The following is an 18,747-nucleotide window of genomic DNA, read 5'->3' as shown; positions in this document are numbered from 1 at the left end:
TCATACAAATGCATAGTCTTCATGTGAAATCCCTTTTTGGGGATGAGTACTGCAAGATGTGCTTTTTGTAACTGGCTTTTGTTTTGCAACATAACAGAATAACCAGTATAGTATTTCTCCAACCCCAACTAGATATGTCCAAAAACTTATGCAAAGTTCAACACACCTACATTTTTATCGATGTGTTTGTCAGAATCTAGACAATTCAGAGCTATGGTAAAGACAGGCAAAATACTTCAGACGTGATCTGCAGAAGTCAGATAGAACTTCAAATTTTTAATCATGTGAATATTCTTAACTACATGAATAGTTCCAAATGCTATTCTCATGATTAAGCATTTTAAGAATTGTGACACAGAGCTGAAGGTTGTTAAAGTTGATAGAAATTAAGTATTAGCAAAAATTAACACCTCACTTTGTTGGAACTGAGGTGTATATATAGTTCTTTTGACAATGAGATTAATGTGTTGCTTTGTTCTTTATCGGGTCTCCAACGAGTCTGACGTTATCTCCCTAACTATTGAGATTTCCCTAATAGTACCCATTAGTCACAGGATATTGAATGCACATTATGCAACAAAGTTTTCAAAAAAGTAGTAGTCTATCTTAAACCCAGGGATTATCACACAAAGACTACTCCTACCCAGTTTGTTTATACCCTCCTAAATCCATTTTGTCTCCTGTGTTTCACTGAGACATGAAAGTCCTCTGTGACAGTCACGCACCTCGTGCAAAGGATTCCTGACCTGTGTGGAGGGCTGCCAGGGTGCTTTAATAATATAAAGAGTAATAACTGATAAGCTAAATCAATTACCAAGTACCTTGTAGTCTATTGCATGCAGTGGCAAACCCAGCTTCCAGAGAAAATCCTCCTGATGACCTGGGCTCATGTGAACAGAACCTCAGGTAAAATAACAAAGATAAGAAAATCTGCATTTCCTTTACTGTTTCTTTTATTTCAAATAAATATCCTTTTCTATTTCCCACATGAATTTGCTCTCCGCACGTTTGGCTGGATCCTCAGCAAATCCTCAGCAACAGAAAAGGGTCTCCCCACCTATGAGAGCTGCTTAGCCAAAGTCGTGATCATCACCTTCCCCACCTGGCACAACAACGCTCTAGGCAGGCAGGAGTATCATGGGAAGATGACGAGCTGGATGGAGTTCAACACCCCCCATTAAACCTGACCAGTATAGGGCTTCGGTTTGTACTGGGAGTGGATTCAGGAAAAGTGCATGGAGTTGACGCTACAGAAGGTACGTCCGCTTGAGAACAAACCAGCTTGTCTGTACCTGCAAGGGTCTGGGCCACTGTGAAAATGAATAGCCAGGTAATTCTTGTCGGTCTTAGATGCACTAATATGGAAAACAAAGTTCACCAATTTCTTTTTTGTTTTCAGTAACTTTTTTTTTTTAATAAAAGACCACTGAGAACGCCTTAGTGCATATGTCTGTGCAGACACCAATAAGAATTTAAAGATGTTTGCTCCTTCCTTGCTGAAACAAGTCTGTATGTTTGGAAATCAATTGCTTAAGATCAGAAATTCCAGACTTAATTGGAGTAAAGAAAAGAAAAATGTAAAAAGAAACTAAAAATAGATACTTACAAGAGTCAAACGTAAAACTCCAATGAATGAACTCAAGAAAAAAATTATTTCTTAAAGAAATATAACTAAATTTTAAAAGAAAGCAGGAAATACAAATATACATATTTAAATGCTTCATATATTTATGCTCCAATGCATCTCTAGAAAAAGAAAACATATATTGTTTACCCAGCATAATGCTCTTTTTTACTAGAAAAATATTTAATTTCAAGTATTTCTAATGTGTAATTTGATTCTCAGTTCTTAGCTACATATCAGTCATGGGATACATTCCATAGTTATGAAGTATTACCTTGAGAGATTTCATGCTTCCAAGCACACAGCCAATTTCTGCCCTGGGATGTAAATGTACAATTCTCTTTGAAGTCTCTAAGGGTCACAAAAGTAGAATATGCTACAGACTGCAACTGAGTTTTTTCTGTATTTAGAGTCAAACTCTACTCAGCGTTACTTATTTAACTCCATTCCCCTCCAGTTTTAATTGGAGGGCTATAACTGAGCAGAGTTGGTCTCTCATGCCAACACTTAGTGTAATTAAATTAAATATATGTATATGTATACATCATTGTAAATGTGTTTTTTCTAAAGCTAAGCAACTTCATATCTATTCTTCTGTGTAACAACTTTTTATTTATAAAACTATTTAATACAAATGTGTAAATATAATTATGATACACACGTTCCTGTAATTACTTGTGTTTTGCACTACTGCATATCCTAGAAACCTTTCAATTTAAAATTAAATTCAAGATACCTGTGTAACTTCAGTACTTATAATTTTCAAGAAAGGAGACATCAAAAAGAACGCAGAGGAATCTCATCTGTGTTCTGCTAAGTACTCTGGAGCCCAGTCCTGAATACTGCATGCAGGCAAAATGCTCACTTACTGAAGTGAATAAATATTCATTGTGCATTTATGTACTTCTGGTATTACTGGATTTAGTCATATAATTAAAACTATTAAAATTATTAATTAGCGGACAATAAAGTTAATAGAGCTTTAGTTGACATGAGTTTAGCACATCAAGTCAGCTTCATTAAGTCTTGTCTACATTTGGAAATTTACCAGAAGTACTCAGAAATAACCCCTGATATGGATCTGTAGATATGTGAACATCTACATGGGATTTCGTAATGCTCAATAATTCCAGAAAAGTATTTCCTTATAAATTCCATTATATTTTTTAAGTGTAGACAAGCTCTAAACCTTGTTAGCATCAATATTCTGCACCTTTGATAGCTTTTACTCTCTGACACTCCAGTGTGTTTACTTCAGTATCATCACACCTTTAAGGCTTCGTCCTGGAAAGAAATAGGAACAGAAGCCTCATGTATGTATAAAAATTGTAGCAGATTAACAGTTTAAAATATAACAACCTTTATAAGTAACGCCATGAGAAGGCAATCATATTTCAGAGTAAGAATGCCTTTTCTTGTTTAGCTGGCTTTGAAAGTGGATTAAGCTGTTTTGGACAATGGTACTCTTATTCAAGAAGAAAGCTCTGCTCACTTGAAATTATTCGGGGATAATTATTCCAGAATACCTAATAAATCCTTATACCTGGCCTTCCACCAGTGCTCGCTGTGCTAGCATTGTGCACAGTGCTTGCACAGCAGTTACCTCTCAAAGATCCCTGCTGTCAGAATAAAGGAACTAGATGCCAAACACCGTTCCCAGAGGATCACTGCACACGAGAGAGATGCGGGATGAAACTATATGCCGCAAAACTCTGGGATTTTATCATTTTTTGAGGGCTAACATCACCATACAACCAATGATTAAAAAACAACAAAAAGAAACAAAACCAAAAGCTACAAAAAAGAGACATTAAAACCTGAACAAAATAAAAAGGATCTTCTCTTGGTCAGATGTAGTTATGGCTTCAGCATAGCATACTCAAAGTGCAAAATCACTATTTATTATTTGTGACTCCTTCTCCATAAAACTAAAGCCCTTTTTTGGGCGGTGTTGCTCCACAGGAGTAGACTGCAACAGAAAAATACAAGCGGTGTGTGTTACCCCTTTGTAATATCATGATCTCCACCACATCCAAAGGCCACAGCACAGGTGAGAGCGATTCTGGCCACTTCATGAAAAAATTGGATTAAAATATACAAATCATCCCATCTCACTTATAGGAACGGAAAATGCTATTCTCTGGTGGTGACTTTAGCACTTCAAACCTTCTCTTGGACCTGCTTTTCGCTCCAAGTGATCTTAATCTAAATAGAAAGCCCACCTCTCCGCTCACCAAAGCAGGCTGGAATGTTATTTCTAGTCCAGAAATAACACCAGACCCACTCAGGCTGCTAGGATGGACCTTAGCCTCTGAGCTGACTGACACATGACCAGAACAGCGTGCTTGGACACTAAGTGTTCTGGCATAGTACAAACAGCACAAATGAACGATGAAAACTTTAATATAAGAAAGCACGTGTCTCTCTGTAAAGTTTAAAGACATGAAAATATGTTGCTATAAATTCAAAGTTTCACTCTGGCTGATATACTGTATAATTTCAACTGAACTCTATTTTCCATGCATACTCTTCTAATTTTTTGCATTGAGATGGATGCCTTCCGATTTTTTTTTCTGTTTAGCCACTTTTGCCAGGAGTAGTGTGTGATACAGTATAGTGATATTCTGGCTGCTAAGTAGCTGCTAACTCCATTTCGTCTTTGCTATACTGTATATTTTCTTGGATTCAGATTCATGCCAGACCTATCGGGATAAGAGAATTTCTGAACACATAAAATATCAAAAAGAATAGCAACATCGCCATGTCACACACAAGAGTGTGTTCAGGAAGTCCTTGCACTTACTCTAGTTTCAGTGTAATAAGAAAACAGATGTATAATCTACAAGAAATAAAAAGAAATGGCAAAGTCTTCAATTCTGAGCAGTCTTCCTCTGTAACTTTATCTACAGTTTCACAATATGGCTGCACCATTTAAGAGGCAAAGATAACTGCCAAATTTGCCTCACGAGTACCTTTTGTCCTCTCACAATCTATATAAAACAAGGCCTTTCCCAGAGGTCTTGCCCGTCTGTTCCCCAAAACCCTCCACTGTTTTTGTAAAAATAACCTTTAATTCTTGCTGAACTTTAGCAGTCCCCAAAGTGAGTTCTTGCAGAATACTGCCTTCAGTCTCCTTTTGTTGGAGATGCAAGTCCCCATGGATGGCCTGGCAGCTGGAGGTGTCTTCCTGTGCCATGCTCTGGCACACGTGCCACAGCCTCTCCGCTGAACTGTGCTTTTTCTCTTCCCTGCTCTTTTCTCTCGTATTCTTTTCCCTTATCTGTTCTCTACAGCAATTTTCCTCTTTCAAAATTAGTTTCCCTTATATTTTCCCTCCATCCAGCTTTGTATTTTTCACTTACCTTTTCCTCTTTTCCTATCTCAAATGACAACACAAGGCTCAAGAGACAGGTCTATAGCCAGCTTTTAAGAGCCTATTTAACCTACTTTCAGAGATAAGCTGAATGCTAGGGGGGCAAAGAAAGCAAAGTGGATCGGCCCCGTGGAACCACCTCCCTTCTGTGCAAACCCACCGCTCCTGAGACCAGCTGCTCTGGGTCTCAATGTGGGAGTAAGGACTAATGGCAGGTAGTTCTTCCAAAGGTGTCTATTGCTTCAGTGAAGCCAAGATTATATAAAATTACAGAAACCAAACTACTTTTCTGCTGTTATCTCGTTGGTATCCTGAGCCATGCTTTCCTTTCTTCCAGATGCTATTCCTGTAAGTATCAATTATCAAAGAGTCTCACTAAAACTGTGAAGTATTTGTCATTCCCAGACACGGCGCTCAGCTTTCTACTCCCAGAAATCCCAGCTCAGTCTCCTGACATCCTCCAGTAATTAGGCAAGCCAGAGTTGCTCAGACTTGTATACAACCCTTGACACCAGTAAGCCTTCCTTCCGTTGTCTCCACGGGATCCAGAGCAAATGGCTCCTGAATTCTGCTTGAAAGCTATAGGCTGGTATGAACAATAGTCTGGTATGGTCTGGAGATTTTGCAGCTCATTTAAATTGAAAAATGGGGGGCTGTAGTGAAATAAATATGAAAATTAATGTTAGAATGTTTATTATTTCTTGAGATAAAATAAAAATAAGATCCTGGTGCATGATTTTTCTGCAAAGACTAGATTCTACGGCCATTTAAATTAGAGAATGCATGGAGCTCAGTATCAATGTCAAGAGAAGGACTAAGGTCTTAATTTATGAAAAAATCACAACTAGTGCCCATTTTACACATGAATGCCTTCATTATACAGACAGCAACCCAGAATATTTTATAAATAATACATGCACATACATACTTCACTAGATTGCCCAATATCTAAGTTACTTGAAGCACATGAGCTATCCTGCAGAGTAGACACCACACCGTCAATAATCAAAGAATAACAATAACTAGTCAATCGAGGAAATTGAATCAACAGTGAATATTTTCTAACAATTGGTAGGTAAATCTAAACTAAACTATATATCCCACACGTTTTAAAAACGTGTATATACAAGTATTAGCAACCACCACCAGAGCACAGAGATCTGCAGCATCCTCCCAATCTGCAGCATCCTCCCTAGATGACAAAAGCAATTGGGTGAGATGCAGCACACTTTCCATCAATGAGAAAGACGGAATACATTTTGGAAGACAACACTCAGATAAATCCCTACTCTTAAAAAGGTGTGCAGCGGAAATGCCAGGAGTTCTGTTGTTCAACGTACATGCGTTTCTAAACTTCATACAAATATCATTAAAAGAGGAGCCATTTATACTAACCTTGACAGAGCCGAACAGAGTGTAAGTAAGCATGGAAAATGACCCATTATATTTCATATGAGTAAAAAAAAAAGTATTTATTATTCATCTGTTCATTATTCAATTATTCATCGGACATGGAATTCCACTTTCAGTTTTAAAAGAAGGAAAGTGGTAGCAGATATAAAATATGCATAGTTGCTTTTCTGCCTCTTTTTGGAGCAACATGGCAAAGTAAACTTCTGTCATTCTCTCATTTTTACCACGGTTTTTTGCTATTTCTCCCAGAAAGATGCATGGCTACTTAGCATGTAAGTGTTAGATGCTGGATAACACGCCTCCCTAGTCCCAGGCCCTCAACTAAATAAAAGTCCAAGAATAGGATTTAAAATTCCTAAGAGCAGAAACATCCCTAGTGCACAAATATATCTTCATTTCTTCCCAATTCTGTATTTTTTAAAAAATCTTCACTTCTATTTATGTTCAGACAGCCCAGTCATCATCAAGGTAAACACTCTTGGACAAAGAAGGAAATAAAGAAGTGTTCAGTTAGGTAATTTCTTTTCAGTGATAATGACTTGGAGTGATAATGCTGCTGTCTCTGCAACTTTCTGGCCATGAGGAAGTCACCTTAAGGCCAACTTAATCCTGTCTTAGGTCCCTAAATATATATTCTGGTACCTAACAAGAAACCTGATTTTCAGAATTAATGAACAACCATGATCACAGTATTTAGTTAGCAGTGTAAAAATGAGCTGACATTTGGTGGGTTTTACATGTTTTCTCATCATCAATCTGGCTGACAACTATAGCTGTGATTTTTTTTTTTTTTTTTTAAGATCTAGTAGAAGCAGCATCTTTAAGATTAACTTCAGGGTTTGGGATCATGAGAGCTTCCTATTATTATACCTGCCATTGAAAATCCTTAGAAAATATGGGGGAGTGAGTATATAAAAGACACTGGAAAGAAGTGCTAATAAAAGCAGAGCGGGCTAAAGAAGCTGGGTGGGTGTGTTTGGAAGGCCCTCACATATCCATAGCTTCTGCAGCTGACGAACTTACTGTAATTTGGAAGAAAAGTCACTTGAGATATAGCAGAACTGTCAGTGAAGAGCAACAGGAACACGCCAATTCTTCCCATTTTTTTCTACTAGAAAGTCAGAACACTGCCTTCCTCAGTACTCTTTGCTGTTCCTCTGAATAATGTCTGCTTGGAAAGAAACAAGATTTAATTTGGGTTAATTATTGTTTTATTTAATTTTTAATCCATGTCCAAGACAAAAACTTATCAACAAATTCAGATTTGATGCAGGAACAAGAAATGTCAGTCTAAAGAAGTGGTTTGGTATGAGAATGTATACACGTCTGTCATAATTTACAGCATAGTTTTGTAGCACTATAATGTTCTGCTAGGAGAAAAACAAACAGACAAACCTAAAACCTTAAATTTTAAGCAGCTTAAACAAGATATTTGCTAAAATGGGATAAGGGAATTTGCATGCTGAAGAGATTATTGAAATGTCATTTGCATATTTGTAGAATGCATGTTCTGTTAAATAGAAAAAGGGAATTCCTTCTATACCTTTCCTTTCCAAATACCATACCACAGCTTACAATGATGAAACACAGACAGAACAGTAACAGTTACTTCAGAGCCTCTTATGCTGATAGTTATCAGGGTCTACCTTATAGAATCACACACTAGTTTGGAAAGGACGTCTGGAGGTCACCTAGTCCAACTTCCCTCCAAGAGCAGGTTCAACTAGATCAGGTTGCTCAGGACCCTGTCCAGTTGAGTTTTTACTGTCTCCAAGAGATTCCAGAACCCCTCTTGGCACCTGTTCAGGTGCTTGGCCACTCTTATAGTGAAAAAAAAATGTTCTTCATATCTAATTACAATTTTTCTTATGTCACAGCTTGTGTCCATTGTGTTGCATCCTATTGCCTATTCCCTTCTATGACAAAACTACTAGGTCTGTACACAAGGGGAGAGCAGTTAATGTCATTCACATTGATTTTAGCAAGGACTTTGACATTGTGTCCCACTATATTCTTGGACCCAAGGTAAAGACATTATAGTCTGGATGAGGGGACAACTAGATTGGAATGAAACTAACAGGATGGTCAGGCTCAGAGAATCACAATTAATGGGTTATACTCTACCTGGAGGCCAGTACCAAGTGGAGCACTAGAAGGGTCTATCCTGGGACTCGTGTGTTTAACATTTTTATATCAGAGAAGTGCAAAGTTCTGCACCTGGGAAGGAAGAGTCCCTTGCAGTTGATACAGGCTGGGGACTGACTGGCTGAGGAGCAGCTCTGCTGGAGCAGAGCTGCGGGGTTGTGGCAGACGCAAGCCAAGCATGAGCCAGCAGCATGCTCTGGCAGTAAGGTGTGCCTCCTGGGCTGCATTCGGGTGAGGGAAGTGACTATCCCCCCATTTGATAGACCCCATCTAGAATAGTACACGTAGCTTTGGGCCCCCAGTAAAAGACAGACATTGATAAGCTGGCAGTGGAGGGCTGCCAAGATGGCTGGGGGCTGGATCACATGCTCTGAAAAGCTGAAGGAACTGGGCTTGTTCAGTCTGGAGAAGAGAAGGCTTTGCTGGGACTTAATAGCAGCTTTCCATTTGTAGAATGGAAACCTCTGAGGAGCTTATCAAGGAGAAGGAGCCAGGTTCTTTCAGTGGTGCACGGTGTGAGGATGAGTCAATGAGCGTAAGCTGAAACAAGAGAGGTTCAGACTGGAAATAAGGAAAAAAATTCACCATGAGGACAGCGAGCATTGGAACAGGTTGTGCAGAGAGGCCGTGGATCTCCATCCTTGGAGGCTTTCAAGACCAGACTGGGTAAGGCCCTAAGCAACCTGGTCTGATCTTCTAGATGACCCTGCTTCGAGCAGAAAGTTGGATTAGAGAGCTCCTGAAGTCCCTTCCAACCTGAATATAGTCCCTTCCTATCCCTGTGCACCTCCAAGAAGTGTCTGGCTTCACCTTGTCTATACATTCTCATTTGACAGAGTTAGCAATTAGATCTCCCCTTAGCCTTCTCTTCTTAAAGCTAAAGGCATTTGTAGGACCTGGGTATAAAACAGGGAAATATACATATTCATCAGAGGAGGGAAAAAACCTCACCCAAATACAGATATATACAACCTAAACATAAGCACTGAGTATACAGTCCTGTAAAAGGCCTAAACAGAGAGAACAGTGAATTGGGGAAAGGAATTTGGGACTGAGAACAAAGAAACTGCTTCTGTTATTCAAGACCTCTGTGTTCAGGGAAACCAGAGTTTGACTGCTCTTTGTCAATAATTCAGCTACACCAAAGAAACAACTAAGTATCACCATTTTTTCCTTCTACCCGGAACAATAAGAATCTGAATTTTTGGCTAACTGACTGGGTCAAGAGATGTAAGGGGCATTCTGGAGTCTTTGACCCTGTTAACAGAGATGTTTCCGCCCCCAAAATATCCCCATGTATTCTCCCCACTTTAATATGCAATTGTCAAAAGCAAATGGTCACTAATCAGAAAAGCTACCCAGAGGAAACCAGAAGGTCACAGGCACTATTCATGAAATTCAAAGTTTGTATCATAAACCCTTCCTAAATGTTTTTTCTAGGAGACAGAATGTTTTAGCTAGTACTTTTCCAAATGAGTCACTAACACCCTTGTCTTAATTCTGCAGCTGCTGCTAATTTGAAGTGCCAGCCTTCTCCCCTCTTTCCCCAGAATGAAATAAAATATCAATGTTGCACTGTGCTGAAAATGGAAAGTTAGATGTAACACTACGCTACAAGGCCTCTGGAAGTCCCATTTACATTTGATTCTTTCTTTCCTCCCAGGCCTATACCTAACTTAAGCCCTCTCAGCAACTTATTTCACACTTTCTTCCACGCTCCTTGGTCGTAAGAATGAAAGACAGACTCAAATGATTTTTTAACACTTACTGCACCAACATCTAACACAATTTAAAACAGTAAAAGAGAAAATAAAGTCACAGAAAAACACTAGCAGTTACCTGCATATATATGCAATCAACAGGTTTTGGTAACCTAAGAGCTCTGTTGTATCTTCCTCTGGCTTGGATCTTTCGCCCTTTTGGCCAAGGACACAGAAAGCCTTTTATTTAGAAAAGTTAAGCACCACCATTTTGTTGTACAAAAGTGAGACCCAAGAGGGTGTACTTTCCTCAGAGACAACTTCACCCACAGCTATGCCAATCTCCTTAGTTGCTCCACTGTAAAAATGTATTACAGTTGGGGTTTTTTGGGTTAGTTTTCAGCCAGACTGGTTTCTTGATTCAGCTCACTGACTGATCATACAAATGCTAGTGCCAGCACAGGGGAAGGGACAGGAATGAGTTGCAGGGGGCAATGGGGAAAGACAAGACTGCCCTTTTTGGCTGCTGTGCATAGTTATGTAAAATTAAAGTGATTATGTAGCTATGGCCTGAGGGATAGAAGAGGTCACAGATACTACCACAGCCTATAAACTGCTATAGCAATTGTGTCAGTGTGTGTTGCCAAGAGACAAGCAAGGGAATTCAGTTCTTAACCTGTAGTAAAATCCACACAGTGAAGCCCGTTCGCTCTACCTCTCTACAGAAGATCAATACTTGCCTCTCAATGCACAAGAGTCCTGCTGAACGTTTTGAGTTGCATTTTGCATCAGTAAGCTCTGTTTATCTACCTGGAATGATTCCGAAGCAGTTTTCACAGGCCTTATGTGTACACTGAGATTTCAGAAATTTAGCTTAAATATATTTTGAAATGTTTTCAGCAAGTCCGAGCAATTGAGACTAAATGTATTCTTACAGCCTCAGACCATGAACAGAGCATAGTGGCTTCAAAAGCTACCATGAAACAAGTGAGCCATGGTACCCGATTATACCCATGTCCAAGCTCTTTGTCTTCCTCAATTCTGAGATAATATAATTCAGCTTAGAACTTAATGAAATTCCATTTAAATGCAGGTCTCAGTATTTTCAACTGAGGAAGACTAAGAAAACGCATGAAGTCAGATAATAATTATCACCTATTAGCCACGGTAAATATGACCTGAATCCGTCGTGTGCCTGTTTTGACTGAAATGAATTAACCTCAGATAGAACAGGTTTTTATCAGCATGTTTTTCCAAGATTTTTCACTTTTTTAACAAAGCAGGTGATTTTCCACTAGAAATAGTTGTGATCACTACTTTGCACAGACCATAGAAAGTCTATACAATACAACAAAAACAAGTATATAATTTGTAGCATATTTTTGGCTAAATCTGAGCATATATCTTCAAAGGACGACTTCTTATACCAAAAGCATAATCTACTGAAGAACAATTTATTTTTTAAACCATTGTTATTCACTCTTGACTATGACTACCTGGAAGACTGAAACTGAAATATGTAACTGTACCAAGCTGTATTTTCCAGTTTATTAGTACGCCTTTGTTCAAACTTCTTTACTGCTATCACAATCAAGTGTCCTTCGTTAGGAGCACTGGATTAGTAGCATCAATTACCTTTCTGAGTAAGAGTGATGCATCTACTATCAACATTGACAGCTCAAACTGCTGCTTGGACTTTAAAGCAGCTTAAAAATTGTGTCCGAGGTGGTTTTTTGATGTATATCCTAAATACACATCAAAAAGGTATTGTTTTATAGAAAAATGAAAGGTATTGTTTCTGAAACTTATTGTTTTATAGAAAAATAGATTTAGAAAACAATGCTTTACTACATTGTATTATTCTCCATTGGAAGATTTCAGTAATTTTGCCTATCTTTTCTTTGTTCCTTCAACACCAAGTGGAAGCTTAGAAATTTACTCGCAGGAAATTTCATCCTTGAGACTGAGACCTGAAGTTTTATGCTCTAACTAGAAGCAAAGTATTTTGAAGTATGGGTTCCTTTTACAAATAAGGTTAAGAATCTAAACAGCGTGCTCAACTCTGCTTTAAAAGTAATGAGAAAAAACTATTGTCATTACCAAGGGTAACAGTTGAGTTGTGAAAGAAAACATACTTTAAAGAACTATTTTATTCAAAGAAAATTAACTTCTCCCCCCACAAACTTATTGCACACCTTTCATGACTGCCTTGGGATCTTGCATTGAAGGTAAAGCTAGAAAATACACTAGTACAAATCAGACATATTCTGGCCTCTTACAGCTGTTGCCTACCTACTGGATATAAACTTCATAGACATGGGTTTGGAACATACCCGGTGTCTGGGGGGGGGTTAACAATCAAACACAAAAAGAAAACAGCACTGAATACATTTTTCAAGCCTTTTCCAAGTCATATATTGGTTTATCACTTTTCTGTAAAAGTCAGTCCCATAAGACTATCAGACTCAGGATCTGACTCATACGTCAGCAGTAAAGTTACTACTGCATCAAGGAGAGGGACCAAGATCTTGTTGACATTTGTTAAATGAGGCCAATCACGCAGTATCAAATTAAGCCCCAAGCACAGTGTACTCTAGGGATGAGGTTAGTCTCAAACTTCTAGAAATTACAAAGCTAATAAGAACCTGTCATTTCTGCCATTAATGATGTGGGGGGAAATATTTTTTACTTTGTTATTTGCAAATTCAGTCTCTAGTCCATGTATATTTACGCCATTCCTCTCTCTAAGGAGGTTGGATTAAGGGAGGAAAGTCGTGGCTTTTTAAAAACTCTTTTTAAAAGATTCCCTAGAAAAAATACAAAAACGGCACATCTTATGGATGCCATCGCTACTTCTCCTTGATTCCAGCTCCCATCACATAATCTGCATGTTGCACTGCCTAACTTCTGCTCCTCCAAAGTGAAGATTATGAATATGCCATTGCAAATCACCCCCAAATTAAGCATGGTCAGCATAACCCAAGCATGAATCGAGTTTCTAGTAAATAAAATGTTGCTCATCTGAAATCAAAGGCAAAACTCATGCTCACTTCAATGAAGCCAGTCTTCAAGATGGTTATGTGAAGTGTTTCTACATTTCACATACCTTTATCAGTTATTTAGATAGTTACAATAACATTACATTAACATACATGATACATTAACATATGTCCTTCTTGATGCCACCAAACAATGCAGTGCTCCCAGTGTCAAATATCTAGGTTTAAACCTCCCTGAAGTCACTACTATTAACAATAGATCTGGTTACATCCTGCTTCTAATGCATATTTGCCCATGGGGCTAATCTGACATTACTTCTCAAGAGAGGCCCTGATACAGAATAATTCAAAACTGGAGTAATTCAAGCCAAGGAGGACGAACATTTGCAGAGCTTTGTATGAACTTTGCTCAATCCATTTCTAGAAAGGCTTCAACTTTTGCATATACAATAATTATTCTAGCAACAGTTCCTAGAAGTACTTTCTGAAGGACATATTTCTAGTTCATAGCAAGCCACCTGAACTAAACTTCAAAAGTTAAAAGGAGCTATAACTGGGACAAGGATAGGGATGCCCCACACAAAATAAGCTAGCTGGAACAATTACATAAAACAACCATTGTGACCAGTGACAGAAAGTCACTGGCCTGTCTGATGGATGGATGGATTCAAACAAGCACTCCCAGTTTTGGACTGGGATGTTTGGAAGAAGAGAAAATGCTCCTTCTAGAGAACATTCTTCACTTCTCCATATTTTACATCCCCTGAGATTATTTTATAGAGCCAGAGAGATCACCTCACCACCAGCACTCTCAAGTTTTTCTGAAAATTGGTGAATTTTACACTTCTTTCCCTTCCACCGATGTGGTACGCTTTTTGAAGGAATTCTTTGGATAGCTGCACAATAAAATCCCAGCCTGGCCAGAATGGGAGAGAACATTCAAGAGGCTGAGGAGGCTAACAGGCGCAGAGACAAAAAGTTTGCCTGCAGCTAACCTGTGCTTTTTTTTTTTAAATGGATTTCTAAGCCCAGTCAAGAACCAGAGAGATCACAATTACGGACAATTAATATAACTTCCCACAATAAGAAGTGTGCAAATTATTTCTATCCAACCTTATAAACATAAACATGCATACTCTGTGTTACTGTAAGCTTGTCTTTTACTATGTACAGATTTTGCAGTCATAGTGCATATGGAATAAATCTAACTAAACTGATTAGAATTAGTAATCATTTATGCTGATTAAAATCAGCTCATAAGACAGTAAAATTTTTTAAAGGGTAACAGACCTGTGCTTGGCACAGAACGTGGTGAGTAAAGGTATTTATTCTTTACCAGCAAACCATTAGAGGGTCCTACTGCTTCTGCTTTAGAAGCATCTAAACCAGAAGGTCCTACATCAGTCTATTAACTTCATACGCTGACGCTAAACTGTGGATTATCCAGTGTCTCCTAATAAGAAAGTTTCATATCTGCTTTGTTTAACACTACGGTAAGTTCCCTGTTAACTGATTTCCTACTTACTCTGCCATCAACAGGCTTGGATAAAAATTAAATGTTCCCATTTTAAAGTTTGCTGTCAACAGCCTGAAAATAAGTTTTTGACATGGCAAAATCTGCCTGCTCACTACAAGTTTACATCAATTTACAGTCCTGCCTACAAACCTACACAAACTTCTAGAAATATTAGTTCTTTTCATAGCTTCCAGGGCACACATTTTGCAGCTACCAAATTATATAGTTAGAAACCCACTCGAAGGTTATTTAGCAAGACTCACAAGATTTCATTTCTTCTGGGTTGTTGTTACCTAATACCATACAAAAGAGGAAGAATTCAAGTATCACATAAATATTATCTATGACTATTAAGTGCTTGCATTTCAAATAAACCATGCTATCTATAGGAAATGTTGCTGTTTTCTGCTACCTCTCTCTTATACAAAGAGCTTTCCTTCATGATACAGAAACCTACCAGTAAAATTAGTCATATTGACGCATTATTGTCCAAGGAAAAAACAGCAATACAGCTAATTATCACAATTTATTTGTAAATCATTGTGTGCATCGTGTCCCTGAATTCCATTTGGTATTTAGGTAAAGGAAAACAAAACATAAATTCACTTTTATTTATAACTTGACCAAAGCAAACAGATTGTGGCCTAGAGATGTATATATACATTTATATTTGTTTATGTGTACTCTAACTCTCTTGTTAAATGCTACAACATTCTGCCTAGCACAGTCAGATTTTACTCCTGATCAGAGAGGCCTTTAAGCATTAGTAAAACATATACAATCTTAATTAACATAATTTTCTAAAATGTTGAAATACAGACTCTCTTCATTACAAATAAAATATTAAGGAAGGAAATGAAATACAACTGACTTGAAATTTGAAAAGCACTGTTACAGAAATATTGTTAAAGAAAGTATCTAAACCTTTAGAAACATCCATTGAACTTGGAAAATACTTTTTATGCTCTCCAACATGCCACACAATGCTGCACTATAGGAACTGTCCTAAAACATACATTCATTAGAAGACACAAAAAATTAACAGATATGTCAAACATATCATTTGCCAGAGCAAAAATTGTGGCAGTCCCAAAAATGCAGAAGGTTTTACAAGCTTCAGCTTGAAACCATTTCAAACTATTTTCATTGCCATAATGATTTTTCATATTAAAAGCCTTACACCTTCTTCCAATGTTTATTTTGTTCATTTCATTTAAGTCCATGGTTTCACTAATCTCTTCTGATGCTGAACTCCCCAAGATTAGGGGGAGGGAGGTGCTGAATCACAGCAAATGTTTATATTTCCTCCCAGAATATATGACTGAACCAGCTTGAATACTTCATGAATAAGACTGTGAAGATCATAACAGACAAATACAAAATCTGTTTTTAAAAATCTATAGCATATTTTGGAGCAATTAAAATAGTTGACCACATCAACATTTTAACCTAAAGATCCATTAGGAATGCATGCAATTTCTAATGAGTATTTTTGAGCTCTCTACAGAAAAATCCATCTTCAAGCAATTCCTGTCATCTCCTAATTATCGATTTGCAGTTTATTAGTCAGCAGATTTTCCATCATTACTTAAATAAGGATAAGATGGGAAGCAGAACTTCTAGTTTCAAAATCTCTTACCACCCCCAGTGTAATCATGTACCATTACCCATCATACATTCAGCAAAGGCTATTCAGTTCTATTATAATTTATCTTTAATGAAAAACAAAGATTTCTCCAGAATTACTGAAATAGTTCATGTACTGGACAACGGGTTGTTCTAGGGCCCAAAGAACAGAACAGCTGAAAACTATGAATTAAATTAATTTTTCTACATGTTCAGAGAGGATCCATAGTGAGAAGATTGTTTATATTACTGAATTCTGCATACTTGAATCTTGAAACTTACAGTTACCCATCCTTTTATCTACACCATGGAGCCACCTTTTTTCTTTTATTTCTTTTATAAAATCAAGGTCTCTGAAAACAGGAAACTTTCACTGGATCCCAGATATTTGATTTCATGTGTGTAGGTCAAATGGCTGTGTGTTCTCTCTGCTGAAACAGAGTAATGTAATTTCAGGCTGTATAATTTTATAGCAAAGACTACAAGATGTTTTGAAGATGTCATTGACTGTAATACAAATCAATATTAAATTATCTGTACAGGAAACATTTTCAAAAGATGGCCCATCAAGCTTTCTCATAGGATCTTGGATTTCTAGGATCATACTCTAATAACTACAGTAAGCTATTACAGTTTATCTCCCTCTTCAATTATTTACAGGTCAAAAAAGCCAAGTGACATTGCTTTATATATATTCAATGTTATGTATTTGGTTCGTAACTTACTAATGCCATACAAAATTGTGAAGGTAAGAGTTTCTGAACAAGGACATTTTTTCATTTGAGAATATTTATATAGTCATACGGCTAAGTGATGCAAAAGGCTGTCCTTTAGGCACCACACCTTGCTTAAAAATAATGCATTAAAAATATATATGTAAACAGTACTGAAGTGATTACTCTGCAGCATAATCTTTAGATGGCTACAGACCATACTATTTAGCCTGACGTCGATTACACATTCAAGAGATTAGTCATTTCAAATCACCTAAAGACCTTCATCATATTTCTATCACTTTCTGTATACATGAAAGCACATTTCAAAGCCTCCTCATTGCTGACTTGTAAAACGTCTCATGACTGTCAAACTGAATTTATTTTTCAGCCAAGCAGTATAAATTACATTTCACGATATAGGAACACAGAACACAATAAAAAGAAGAGCCTATCAAGTGTGCAGATAAAGAGAAGGGAATTCTTGTCCCATCACTGCCACACAGGCAGGACATTTCAATAGCAAATAAAAAACCAACCAAACAAACAAAAAACCCAAACACCCCCACCCCGCACCACAGGTATAACCTCTAAAAAAAGTTCACACATTGAAGCCTCATACGGGTCTGTTTTGATTTGTGAGGAGTGACACTGGTGGTTGGAGAGGCTTATGCTAAATGTTCCAGACAGCTGATGCAACCACCGCTGCATCTGCCAGTTTGCAGCATGATGCTTCTAGAGCAGTGGGGCTGGCTGCCCTTACAGACTTGAAGGAGAAAGGGAACAAAAAAGGTGGAGATCCACCACCACAAGAACTACTAACATCATTTTTCCTGCAAACAACAGCTACCCCTGTACAACAGTAACCATCAGGAGCTGGACCCTTAACGCGTTTTTAAGCCAGTTTGTAAACTGCGAGGCGGCAGCTCACAAAGGTCCAACTCCACAGACAATGAGTATCCATCCGAGTCCAGCAGCCTCCTCAGCGTCCGTGTGTAAGCGGAATTCGGCCAGCCCCACCGCAGCAGTCGGCACGCCCTGCCACCCCCCAGGATGTCAGGGCACCCCCGCCCCAGCTGAAAGCGCGGCCGCGGACAGCGGACGGCCCCCGGCTGGGGCCTGCCGGCTGAAGTTTGGGTCGCTGCCCGGCGTTCAAGGAGGCTGCGCTAGGTGAAGGCAGCGGGAGCGGGGCTCCGCAGAGCTCCGCTTTGCAGCGGGGTGGCCGAGGACGTGGTTGGGAAGGAGGAGACACGCCGAGAGCCCTGGGGAAGAGGAGGGACCGCCGGCGGGAGGGGGAAGGCGAGAGGGAAGGAGACAGGTCGGAGACGGCACAGTCGGCAGCGAAGGGAAGGGGTGGGAGCGCGGCGGGGAGCGCGGCGGCGGCGGGCGGCCCGGGGGCTCCCGGCGGCGCTCCCCGGGCGGCGGCGGGCGGCAGGAAGGGGCTGCCGGCTCTTTCCTGTCTCCGTCCCCTGGTGCAACCTGACCGCCTCCCCGGGCCGTGCCCCGCGTCGCGGAGCCCCCGTCCGGGCTCGGGCTCGGACTCGGACTCGGACTCGGGCTCGGGCTCGGCCCCGGCCAGCCGCCCTGGAGCGGGGCCAGCCTCAGCCCCGCCGCGCCGCTCCGCGCCGCCCGGCGTGC

General features: G+C 39.2%; 1 protein-coding gene across 4 annotated transcripts in view; it reads right to left on the bottom strand.

Moving 5' to 3' along the window:
* RBMS1 (RNA binding motif single stranded interacting protein 1) overlaps window positions 1-18,747 on the bottom strand; it is a 149,703-nt gene that overhangs the window by 130,527 nt on the left and 429 nt on the right. The window contains exon 2 of one of the 4 annotated variants that reach the window (XM_075512065.1): window positions 7,434-7,578. The exons of the other annotated variants lie outside the window; for them this stretch is intronic. The gene's annotated coding sequence lies outside the window, so the exon portion shown is untranslated. The remainder of the gene's footprint in view (window positions 1-7,433; window positions 7,579-18,747) is intronic. 4 annotated transcript variants of the gene reach the window in all.

The sequence above is a fragment of the Mycteria americana genome, chromosome 9, assembly GCF_035582795.1.
Source record: "Mycteria americana isolate JAX WOST 10 ecotype Jacksonville Zoo and Gardens chromosome 9, USCA_MyAme_1.0, whole genome shotgun sequence".
NCBI classification, from domain to species: Eukaryota; Metazoa; Chordata; class Aves; order Ciconiiformes; family Ciconiidae; genus Mycteria; species Mycteria americana.
The sequence above is the reverse complement of the archived record's forward strand: the minus strand, read 5'-3'. Positions and strand labels throughout refer to the sequence as shown.